Below are 11,303 nucleotides of genomic sequence, written 5' to 3'. Positions count from 1 at the left end.
ACATGGCGGTGTTGGGGGCCACACGTGGAGAACACGGCTGTACATGGTGGTGCTCTTCACGGCTCCTTCCTGACCCTGCCCTCTCTACCACACATTCCCCTGGTTTCAAGGACATATAAGGTAAGGATTTCCAAAGGACTCTCCCTTGGCCCCTGAGCTGTAAATAGAACTGCTTTCTCAACATCTTCACTTGGACCTGAGTAGACACATCCAAACTTCTCATCTTCATCTCCCAGCCTCCTCTTCTTTCAGCTTCTCTGTCTCAGGGCAGCCTCTTGGGCACAGATCAGGTGAAATGGATCCTGGAGTGGAACAGAAAATAACTGGCAAATCTACCTACCGTTTGTCTAGTTGCTCATGCCAGAAACCTGGAAAACAGCTTTCGCAGATCCTCTCCCTACCATCCAACAGGCAGCGACTCACCAGATTCTCCTGGCTCTGTCTCCAAACGCTACACTGAGCTACCCACTTCCTGCCATCCTCGTTGCCACCACCCTCACTCAAGCCACCCTCATTTCCCTCATGGACTATGTAAAGGAAAGTAAAATCTCGGCACCCTCAAACTCCTTATGCCAAGGGGAAAGTTAAGCCTGGAACTGTGTCGGCCACACAGCCATCCTCTCCCCAGATGAACAGCTGTTATTTCAAAACCTGTGTCAAAACATTATACATTGGCCAGACCCCCACGGAAAGGCAAAAGGCCTCAGGCGTCTTGGGATGACTGCCCCCACAAAATCCCTTTCAGTACATTCTTTGTCAGCCTGTAGACTTTAAAAATGTATATCCTCCCATAAAACATGAACCTGTCAATTGTAGTTCCACATCTGCAATCTAAATGTAGCTCATACAGCCAAAGCCTGTTCGCCTCCACAGTGGTGATGCAGATTGCTCATTTGCCTCCACACGTTCAGAACGAAGGCACCAGGAGATCCGTCCTTCCTCCACCCACACAGAGACACTTGCACAATCGATTCTTCCTTTACTCTGTTTTCTTCAAATGTTTAGCATGTGTAAAATGTAGATTTACTGGGCACTAAGTAAAGTTTCACAAGAATGTAACTGTTTGCCTCACTGTCTTCCCCCCGATTTTTTAAGGAAAATGTACAAATATTAAACATCCTGAAAACATCTGAAAAAACAGCCATAGATGCATCTGTGACTCGTGTTTTCTCCTGGGCATACTCTCAAGCTGGCACAATAAATCTCAACTGAGACACTTGCCTCAGCCCCTCGTTTTGGTTAACAACGACTACCTCCTCCTGCCTGGTACCCCTTCTTCAGGGGCGCCGGTCACCCTCTGAAGGGAATCCACATCCTGCATCTTGTTCTCCAAGACTGTCCCCTCTCTCTCTCCTTTGCATCATGCTGTCCCCCCGCTTCCTTTGCACTTTTGCACCATGCTGTCCCCCCTCTCTCCCTCTCCTTTGCACCACATTCCAGTCACCAGGGCCACATTTTGGGCGTCAGTGCACACGTTCTTCTTCTCCTACAGGCTTCAGCACATGTCGTATAATTTTTCTTTCTCGAACAATCTTTGCCTAAGTCCCTGTCACGACTTGGGTCTCAGCTTGAAGGTTGATTCCTCTAGAAAGCCTTTCCTAAACTCCTGAAAAATGCAGCAGGCTCTGTGGTGGCCCGACCACACGATTTCCTATTTACCTTCGCGGGTAAACCATAAGCTCTCTGAGGGGATAGCTGTGTGTGCTCCCACCACAGAAAGTTGTAGTTTGGATCAGGCTTCAGAGGCTCTTCAGGACCCAGAGAGAGAGAAATGCACGTGTTTGCTGTTGCCTCATCTGGCCTTGGGCAGGTGCACCTTGTGTTCCCATAGTGTCTCTGAGTTGGGCCCCAGCAGAGTCAGAGGGATGCCCTGCGTGCCGTGGTGTGTCACCTGCTGTGCGGGCTGCCTCCTTCCCACTGGGCTCCTTTCCTTCTGCTGGAGATATTTTTACTATCACCTTTATCCTGGCTCCATCCACGGCAGCCCCCTTCTCTGCCATGGCCTATCTCGAATCTGGGACTGGACAATCTAGGTGACAGGATGGAGGTCTTTGGTGCCTTGGAACGGATTCTGTGATCCTTCCTCCTTTGCTTTCCTTGGAACCCGCATCTTCCCTGATAAAGTCTACATCTGACAGAGCTTTGTGAAATGGTCACAGGAATTTGGAAATCCAGGATATGCATGGCCTACCCATTGTCTCTGAAGCCCCAGAGTTGAACACGTTTCCAGTGCTCCCTGTGTAATCATCTTCCAGATAAACAGACAATTATAACTACATCTAAGCAGCCAGGTTTGAGACCCTTTCGACCCAAGACTCAAGGGGACATTGAAAGACTCGGGAATATACAGCTTTTATGACTCAATTATTCTAGGTTTCTCTGTCAATTCACTCCATATCAGGATCTCTGTAAACCTCAAAGAAAAACAGTAATAATGAAAAAAGCCTTGGAAATGTACCGGAAGTGTGGGTAACTTGAGGTCCTCTGCCAGGAGGCATTAAAGTGAGAAAATCTGATCATAAGCGACCAGGAAGGGCCAGCCAGTGCCAGGCTCCGCAGGGACACTTGACCTTATACCATGTTTGTGTAGAGCTGAATGTGAACACTGCCCTCTGGGCACGGCAGAGGCCTCAGAAGGACTGGCCCGACAGGCCACGCTGAGCAACAGCTCCCAGCCTCCGTGGGACACATGTGGCCCAGCTGGCCTGGCTTCTACTTGGCGCACTCTCGTGCTTCCTGTGCCCGAAGCGGGGCCCCAGCTGCTCCAGCAGTGATCGTGAACCCAGGGCCCACATTAAGGCTGCTGTTCTCTCATGGACGGTGGAGGGTTGCCCCCAGGCCTCAGTCTCGAGGGGCTTCCAAGGGAGAAATTTATTGCTATATGAGCACAATTTGTCGCTATAAGGATGGCTGCTCGGAGAAAGGCCATTGATAATCTCACTGAAATGGACGTGGAGAAATGCCTTTTAATGATCATGTTTAAAAGGTTGGTTTGTATGAACTAATTTAGTTCAATGGAGAACACACAGGTCTGGGTGCTGGAGACCTGGATGGAGTTTCGGCTCTGATTCCACCCGTGTAACTTGAAAAAGTTTCTCGACCCATGAGATGCCGGGCTCACTAGGTCACAGCAGATATCTCCCAACTCTAAAGACTAGACAATCTTTCCCAGCTTACGATGCTGGAATTCTATGGCTGCTCTTTCTAAAATCATATCAAACGTGCTTCTTAACATCTACTCTAATTTGTTACCTCTAAGCACTCATTAAAAGCTGAATCCAAACGTGACCTCATGGAAGTTCTGATTACAGATTACTTTCTACAGTTTTGCTGTCACTGCAAAACAAGCATTTAGGGCCATGAAATAAACCCTCAAATAATCACAGCTCCATGCAGTCTCCCCAGAATTGTTCCTGGGGATGTGTTAGCAGGAGAAACGTTGGAGAGAGAGGAACTGGGAGCCTCCTCCCAAGGAGAGGAGTGACTGAAATTCTTTTCTCTGTGCAGCATGCAGCTGCCGCCATTTGCAGGTTACGTGTTGCTTCATCTGCTGACACATCTCCACATGTTTCTTTGCAGGACTAAATGATCATCATTCATTTCAGAGGTCAAATTTCTAAATAAAGGTAGTTAACGCTAGTAAAATGGACACTGATTTGAGCATGAAAATGTAGCATGTAGTCAGGACCTGGGGGGATATCGTGTTCTTTACGTGCCTCCTTAGACTCTACCTCCCTGTGCGTTTCCCCACACCTCCACAAACTAAGCAGGCCTGGTCCCAGGCCGTCTCCTCAGGCGTGGGGTGTCCTGGGCCCCAGGCCATCCCCCCAGGAGCACAGGACTGCAAGGTCCCTTGTGTCTTCTTCCCTGAGCACTGTCTCTTAGGGCCCCTTGCTCCCATGGCTGTGCCTGTGTCCTGTGGTCACTCATGGGAAGACCACAAACTAGGAAATTGTGGACTTCAGGTTCCGACAGGCTGAGTCTCAGTCCTGGCTCTGGTCCTCCCTGGAGGTGCAGTCTTTGGGTTACCTCACCTCCAGCCTTAGGTTTTTTGCTCATACAAATATTTTTTAGGGGCTTTTTGCAGCTTGATGGTGATAACATAAGTAAATGCCTGAATGAAGTGCCCTCGCTGTCTGCCGCTCGGAGAGTCCGCCATTCACTCGCATCCTCAGTACAAGGCCCCTTGTTTCTCTCTTGGTGGACAGAATCAGTGCCGAGTCTTTGGCTGGATCCGATACCTGGTACCTACCAGAGACCTCCCCTCTCCCTCTCTTCTCACGCCCAGTGGGGCCCAGGCTTGGAGGGTTTACCTCCCTGTGGCCGTTGAGTCATCCCTCCGTCTCCGGCACTGCGGCTGTGGTTTGGATGCAGACCCTTCTCTCCCTTGGCAGGGGTCTGGGCCCTTCTGACTGGCCTCTGTCTCTCCTTCCTTCTCCACCTGCACCCAACTGCTGGGGTTTTTTAAAATAAAAGGGATCAAATCAGGGCCCTCCTTGACTCCACACCCTTTGGGGCCCCCAGCCCTGTTGGTAAGACCCATGTTCTGTGCTCTGCTTCTGAGGCCCTGCACCTGTGGCCGGGCTCACTGGGAAGTCCTTGCAGGGTACACAGCACACACTGGCTGTTGGCTCAAACTGGACTTGGCCAGGGACGTCCATCTCCTCATTTTTGCCCCCACTAGAAGCACCATAACGATACATTTCCTTACAATAGAAGTTTTTAAAGCCCAATTCATAGGACCTAGGTCTGAGGCAAGCAGAACGCCAGGGCCAGCAGCCTCAGTGGCAACTCTGACCCCCGCCGGTGGGGCTGCCATCTCTCAAGAGTCTTGCGCTAGGTCCTAAATGTGCGTGTGCCCGACTTTACTGAACAATGACAGTATTGGCAGCACAAACACTGGAGAAATACGAGTGGAAAAACAAAACAATTTTTGTTTAGTAACTAATTTATTTATTAAACAAAACTGAATGCTTTGGAAAGAATAAAAGAAAATTCCTAAAAAAATGCTTGTTGAAATAGATATGGGAAAACTTCTGTGAAAGATTTTAAAATATTATAAAGCTAACAAAAAATGTTTGTAGATGGCTTTACCTTAATGTCCTTAAGTTCTATTTTATTTTTACAAAATAAAATAAATAGCATAAATAAAGCTTTGTGGATGTGATTTATTCCGGAAAAATAGTGTAGAATTTCAGTCAAAAAAAATATTTAAGGAAAAGCTATGGCACAACATTAAAATATGGGCAAGAGAATGTAGTTCTGTGTCTTGAGTTAAAATAACATGCTTAAGGTGGGCCTCTAACATTTGTATGGTTTTCGAGGCTACCCGACCTTCTGATCCAGACTGAATGGGCGAGGGCTCCTGAATAAGTGGTGCTTCCTCCATTCCTGTGTCAGAACTCGCAGTTGCTCGACCCACATCCAGTCTGTTCTCACAGTCCCAGAGGACCTCACAGAAGATGGCCACGATGTTCACCACGTGAGTGAAGAACAACCAAGCTCCTTGCACCAGTAAAACATTGGGAAGGGTCTGCATCCAAACCACAGCCTCGCGAGGGACTGGGCTCCTTCTCCCTTGCTTGGGGCTCACGTTTGGACAGGAGAAAACGTTGAAGAAGCCACACAGAGGGCAGCTGCGTTAAGCTCACCAAGGCGAGTCAGGGTAACTCTGTGCCCGCCGAAGCCCCTCCTGGTTCACCCCTCACTGCTGAACATTTTCTGAGATGTATTGGGTCATGTTTCTGGCTGAAAACATTTGACTCCTCCTATGGTTCCGAAGACACAGGTGTGTCGCTGCCACGGCAGCCTGGTTCCGAACATCAATTCTTTCTGTCCAGTTTCATCAGAGTGTGGAAGATTAGGTACAATCTGCACAGAACCCCAGAAATCCCCAAGCTCAAAGCCATTCTTCTGCATGTCTCTGGAAATTCTCTGCCAGCAATTTATTTCATGTGCTCTGTCTCTTTCTTAAAAGTTAAGTAAAGCCCCGTTTCTTTAAAATGTTGAACAGTTAGACTCTGATAAAAACAGGAACTTCCCTGTATTATTTTTATAGCTAAATTTACTAAACATTAGGCCTGACTCTCCTTATATACCCCAACGGTATTTTCAAAAGTCTTGCCTCAAGAGCTTCCAAACTGCCCTGTGCACCTGTTCAGCATACAGGGAACTGACTGCATGGGGAGATGCCCCGTGATGGGGCCTCCTGACGGCTTCCTAGTCCACCTGTGCGGGAGGCTTGACTGTGTTTAATTGCCAAACATTACAGACTAATACTAATAAAATACAACACAAATAAATTACTAGAAAAATATAATTTTAAAAGATATACAAAAGCAAGCCTAGGTTTTTATTAGATTCAAAACCTAAAATTATGTTTCAATAAATAGAATATAGTACAGAAAAATTATCAAAAATGCACAACTGTTTACTTAAAAGTGTACACACCAGTACAGGCATAACTTTTGGTTCTTTTACAATAATAACCAAATAAAAACTTATGAACACAACAGCAAACTTCCATGTCATGCTTTGAAAGCATATTGCAAACAGCAGTAATGGGTCTTTGATGCAACATGTTCCTTCTCTCCTCATCTGTCTAATCCATGCAGGAAAGCTGGAGAGACACGTCACGCAGGGAGAAGCTCACCCACTCTGTTCCCCTGTTTCCATGTTTCATCTTTGGAAGCTCAGAGGCCATCCTGACAGAGGTGGGTTGATGACACAGGAGAGGTTGAATAATTTCAGCAGGCTTAAGATTTTGTTCTGTGCTGCCTGTAGGGGCTCACACTGTAATCCTAGCACCTTTTGAGGCCAAGAGAGGATGCCTTGAGCCCTGGAGTTCAAGAGCAGCCTGGGCAACATAGTGAGACTCCCATCTCTACAAAAAAAATTTCAATTTGCCTGGCATTGTGGTGTTTGTCTATAGTCCCAGCTACACAGGAGGTTGAGGCGGGAGGATTGCTTGAGCCAGGGAGGTCAAGGCTGCAGTGAGCCCTGATAGTGCTACTGCACTCTAGCCTGGGCAACAGAGCAGGACTCTCAAAGAAAGAAAGAAAGAAAGATGTGATGCCTTCAGTCCCTCATCAGCAATTATACTAACTATGCATTCTGTAAAATTATAATTAATCTTAAATTATTTCTCAAGAAGAGAAATGGATTCTGGTTTTATATATGTTTCTGTTACAGTTGACAAGCTGGTCCTGAAACATCACCAGTGGAGGTGTGGACAGCAGTAGCAGCAGCGTCCACTCACCATGTGAGTCCTGCGGGACCCAGGCCAGGCTCTGCCTGGTCACTGAAGCAGAGCTTGGACCCCACACTTGGGGGACAGTTGGAGGCTGCTGCCTCGTGGCTGTAAAGCCTCTAACAGCTCATTCAAGGCTTCTGTTCTGTCCATGGCTCTAACCAGGCTCTGAGCAACCTCGAGTCCTCTTCACTCCCGGAACTCACCTGGAAAGGGCCAGTGGCCCCTTCACTCCAGCACTTCAGTGGGTTTGGGATGGTATTGATGGGTGGAGTGTCCTCTGTGTGAGATTTCTGTGCACACATGTGAGTGTGTTGTGTGTGCACGCATGTGCATGTGACGTGTGTGCATGTGACGTGTGCATGTGATGTGTGCATGTGACGTGTGTGCATGTGACGTGTGCATGTGACGTGTGCATGTGACGTGTGCATGTGATGTGTGCATGTGACGTGTGCATGTGATGTATGCAAGTGACGTGTGTGCATGTGATCTGTGCCTGTGAATGTGCATGTGACGTGTGCATGTGATGTGTGCACGTGATGTGTGCATGTGATGTGTGCATGTGACGTGTGTGCATGTGATGTGTGTATGTGATGTGTGCATGTGACATGTGCATGTGTGCACATGCATGCAAGTGTGTGTTAGGCATGTGAAACTGAAGAGGCCCACAGTAGATGCTGTATGGCCTCCACTCTGCGGCTCCCTTGGCAGCAGTTTTCACCCACACCCACCGTTTCTCATGCAGCAGATGTGTTTTCACACAAAACTGCCCACAGACATGCACTGTGTGACTCAGACCAAAGCCAACCCGCTTGGTGCACAGGCGTGGACGGAGGAGAGACCCACGCCTGCTGAGGCAGCCTCTGTCCACCTTCTCAAGTCCCTCACCAAGCAGGGCTTGAGCCCCTCTTTCAGTTAGAAGGTGAGGAGAGAAGGGTGGGGAGTGTCCTGCTCTCAGCGATGGCCACTGTCTCCAGGCTCAGTCATGCTTGGGGAGAACCCCACCACACCGGCTCCCCCAGGCCCGAGGTCCTCCCAGGGGCCCATTCTGAACTTCACCAGGACAGATTCATTAGCACTTGGGTCTAAATGACAAATAATCAGTGATTAAAGTCTGTTGACATTTTAGGGGGATCGAAAGTGGGTGAAGGAGTTGACCTCTGGAGGCCTCCAGGCCAGTGGGCCCTCAGCTCTCTCAGTCTCACTGGGGCCTGCCTCCTTCTCTGGCATAGAAATAGCAGGAGCTCAAAGTATTTGAAAAAGGAAGGAAAAGAGGAATAAATAAAGGAAGGAAGGTAAGAAGGAGAGAAGGAAGGTATGAAGGAGAGAGGGAGGTAAGCTGTTGCTGGGACTGTAAACTAGTTCAACCATTGTGGAAAACAGTGTGGCGATTCCTCAAGGATCTAGAACTACAAATACCATTTGACCCAGCCATCCCATTCCTGGGGATATACCCAAAGGATTATGAGTCATGCTGCTATAAAGACACATGCACACATATGTTTATTGCAGCACTATTCACAATAGCAAAGACTTGGAATCAACCCAAATGTCCATCAGTGACAGACTGGATTAAGAAAATGTGGCACATATACACCATGGAATACTATGCAGCTATAAAAGAGGATGAGTTTGCGTCCTTTGTAGGGACATGGATGCAGCTGGAAACCATCATTCTCAGCAAACTATCACAAGAACAGAAAACCAAACACCACATGTTCCCACTCATAGGTGGGAATTGAACAATGAGATCACTTGGACACAGGAAGGGGAACATCACACACCGGGTCCTATTGTGGGGAGGCGGGAGGAGGGATAGCATTAGGAGATACACTTAATGTAAATGACGAGTTGATGGGTGCAGCACACCAGCATGGCACATGTATACATATGTAACAAACCTGCATGTTGTGCACAGGTACCCTAGAACTTAAAGTATAATAATAATTAAAAAAAAAAAAAAGAAGAAGGAGAGAGGGAGGTAAGAAGGAGACTGGAAACTTCTGAAATCCCCCCTTGTTGCTGACATTGAGGGGTCCCTCTCCGAGCCACATGCACCTTGCAGGTTTGTGTTTGTGACCAATGGACTAGACCCAGTGGCTGAGCTGGGAGGCTGAGGCTGTCTTCTGTCTGTCACATGCAATAACTTAAAAGTGCTGTGCAAATACAGGATGTAAGAATAAGAGGAATGTAGCATTCTCATTCTGCAGTGAAATGAGTGAGAAGGCTGAGTGGTATGACTGATAAGTGGTATGACTTGCCTTAAAACACATACTTATGAGCTCAGGGCACCCAAAACCTCTCACTCATCTATCCGTTCATGTATCCAATGCACATCCCTGGAGCTTCTCCGCAGGCCAGCGTGGGGAGGCCGCAACCAAAACATGGCTCCTGTCTTCAGGGAGCCTGTGTCTTCCCTGGGGAACAAGGAGGTAAACAGGTCACGAAGATGCAGAGTAGCGGCTAAGGAAGCTAAATAAAAGCACATGAGAGGAGCCTCTAACTGGGGAGCTTTTCCTGGGAGGAGTCCGGTGAGCGGAGCCCTAAAGGACCAGAGGAAGTCTGCCACACCAAGGAGGAGGGAGGCCTGGGGGGGGCTGTCCCTAAGCAGGGGGCAGAATGCACGAAGCCCCTCAGGCCCATGAACTCCGTGACTCTGTGGACCCACAGCCAGCCCAAGCCCGGGTGGGCACGACCAGGCTGGCTCCAGCCTCCCTCAGAAACCCCAAAGCACTTTGTGGTCTTAGTAAACACAACAGGTGACTCAGGGCATGGAGCCTCTGATTATGATAATTTGTAAAAGTAATAGAAGCACATTTGAGAAAATGCTGAAAATAAAACGGGAAAAAGATATACCTTTAATCTTATCACTGAGCATAGCGAACATAGCCATTTAGATACATTTCCTTGTATCTTTTCCCATATACAAAAAGATTTAATCGTAGTTTATGTACAATTTCATAACTAGATTTTTCACTTACCTTTATAATCACTGGTGTATTTCATACCCGAGGGCCAGCACCACGGCTTGCAACCTGGGGCTCAGCCTCCATCTTCCCGGATGCAGTGCTGTGAGGGACCCCTGGGATTTGACATGGAGGCAAGGGTGTCCTTCAGTCTTGCAAACTCACTGAGCACGTGCCAGGCCTGAGCCAGGCGGTGGCAAGAGAGACAGGTGATGTCCCAGTGGCACTGACATTCCAGCATGGAGACAGACAAATCAGGTTTTTAAAAGTGACGGAAACTAAGCACGATGATTACAGCATGCAATTTGCATTGTAATGAAACTACCACAGGAGTGTATCAAATGAGATGATAAAGGTTTTATAAATTTGAAAGCCAAATAGAAAATTAATATGATGATTTTTATTAGAGACATAGTTCATTTCTAAGATAATTGATAATATGTTTAGACTAAAATGGTCATAAGAAATATTTAATAGTAATGGAAACTTATGTTTATTACAGAAGTGGTAAGAAGCAGCAGGCTGGGTGACCTTTCCTGCTGATTTATTACCTTATAAAAGATTCCAGGAAGTATTTTGAAAACATCATTTTCTGGTCTCTTTAAAGCACATACACTGGGAAAGTGGCCAAGACGCAAACTCTTGGAGGATTTCAAATACGTCCCCTCGCCAGGATGTAGAAAATGGCACGTTCTGCCTTTGATCCCCAAAGAGGAGGCAAAGTTGTTTTAGAAAAACTGCTTCTCTGGAATTTAACCAGAGTAAAGTGCCCTTGTCAAGGCTGGCTCAGCAAAACGATGGAGAGGCCAAGTTTGTGCTCACACAGCTTCGCCCTCTTCTTGTGGCTGTTTGTCACACTGTTTTCTCACTTTCCGATAAGATTTCCTCAACTCAGCTGCTTCTGGCTGCAACACATGGTCATTTCCTGTTTATTTCTTTTAATTGAAACTTCAGTTTTTTTTTACATATTCTCATCATTGTTCATGCAAAGCCTGCTTTAAAAAATTAATTTAAACAATTCAGCAACTACCTACGAAAGTTACCCCAAATGAAAAGTGGGGCATTGGAAAGTAACCTGTATCTGCCTG

General features: G+C 47.3%; 1 long non-coding RNA gene across 1 annotated transcript; it reads right to left on the bottom strand.

Annotated features, from left to right (window-relative positions):
- Nucleotides 1-9,248: 9,248 nt before the first annotated feature.
- On the bottom strand, nt 9,249-11,046 carry LOC111535769. Its single transcript, XR_002729557.1, has 3 exons — nt 10,767-11,046; nt 10,231-10,441; nt 9,249-9,666 (listed from the first exon to the last, which is right to left on the bottom strand). It is a non-coding gene; the product is annotated as an uncharacterized LOC111535769 (long non-coding RNA).
- Between the last annotated feature and the right edge of the window lie 257 nt (nt 11,047-11,303).

Source organism: Piliocolobus tephrosceles, chromosome 8, assembly GCF_002776525.5.
Source record: "Piliocolobus tephrosceles isolate RC106 chromosome 8, ASM277652v3, whole genome shotgun sequence".
NCBI classification, from domain to species: domain Eukaryota; kingdom Metazoa; phylum Chordata; class Mammalia; order Primates; family Cercopithecidae; genus Piliocolobus; species Piliocolobus tephrosceles.
Note: the sequence above shows the minus strand (reverse complement) of the source record. Positions and strands in the feature narration are given on the sequence as shown.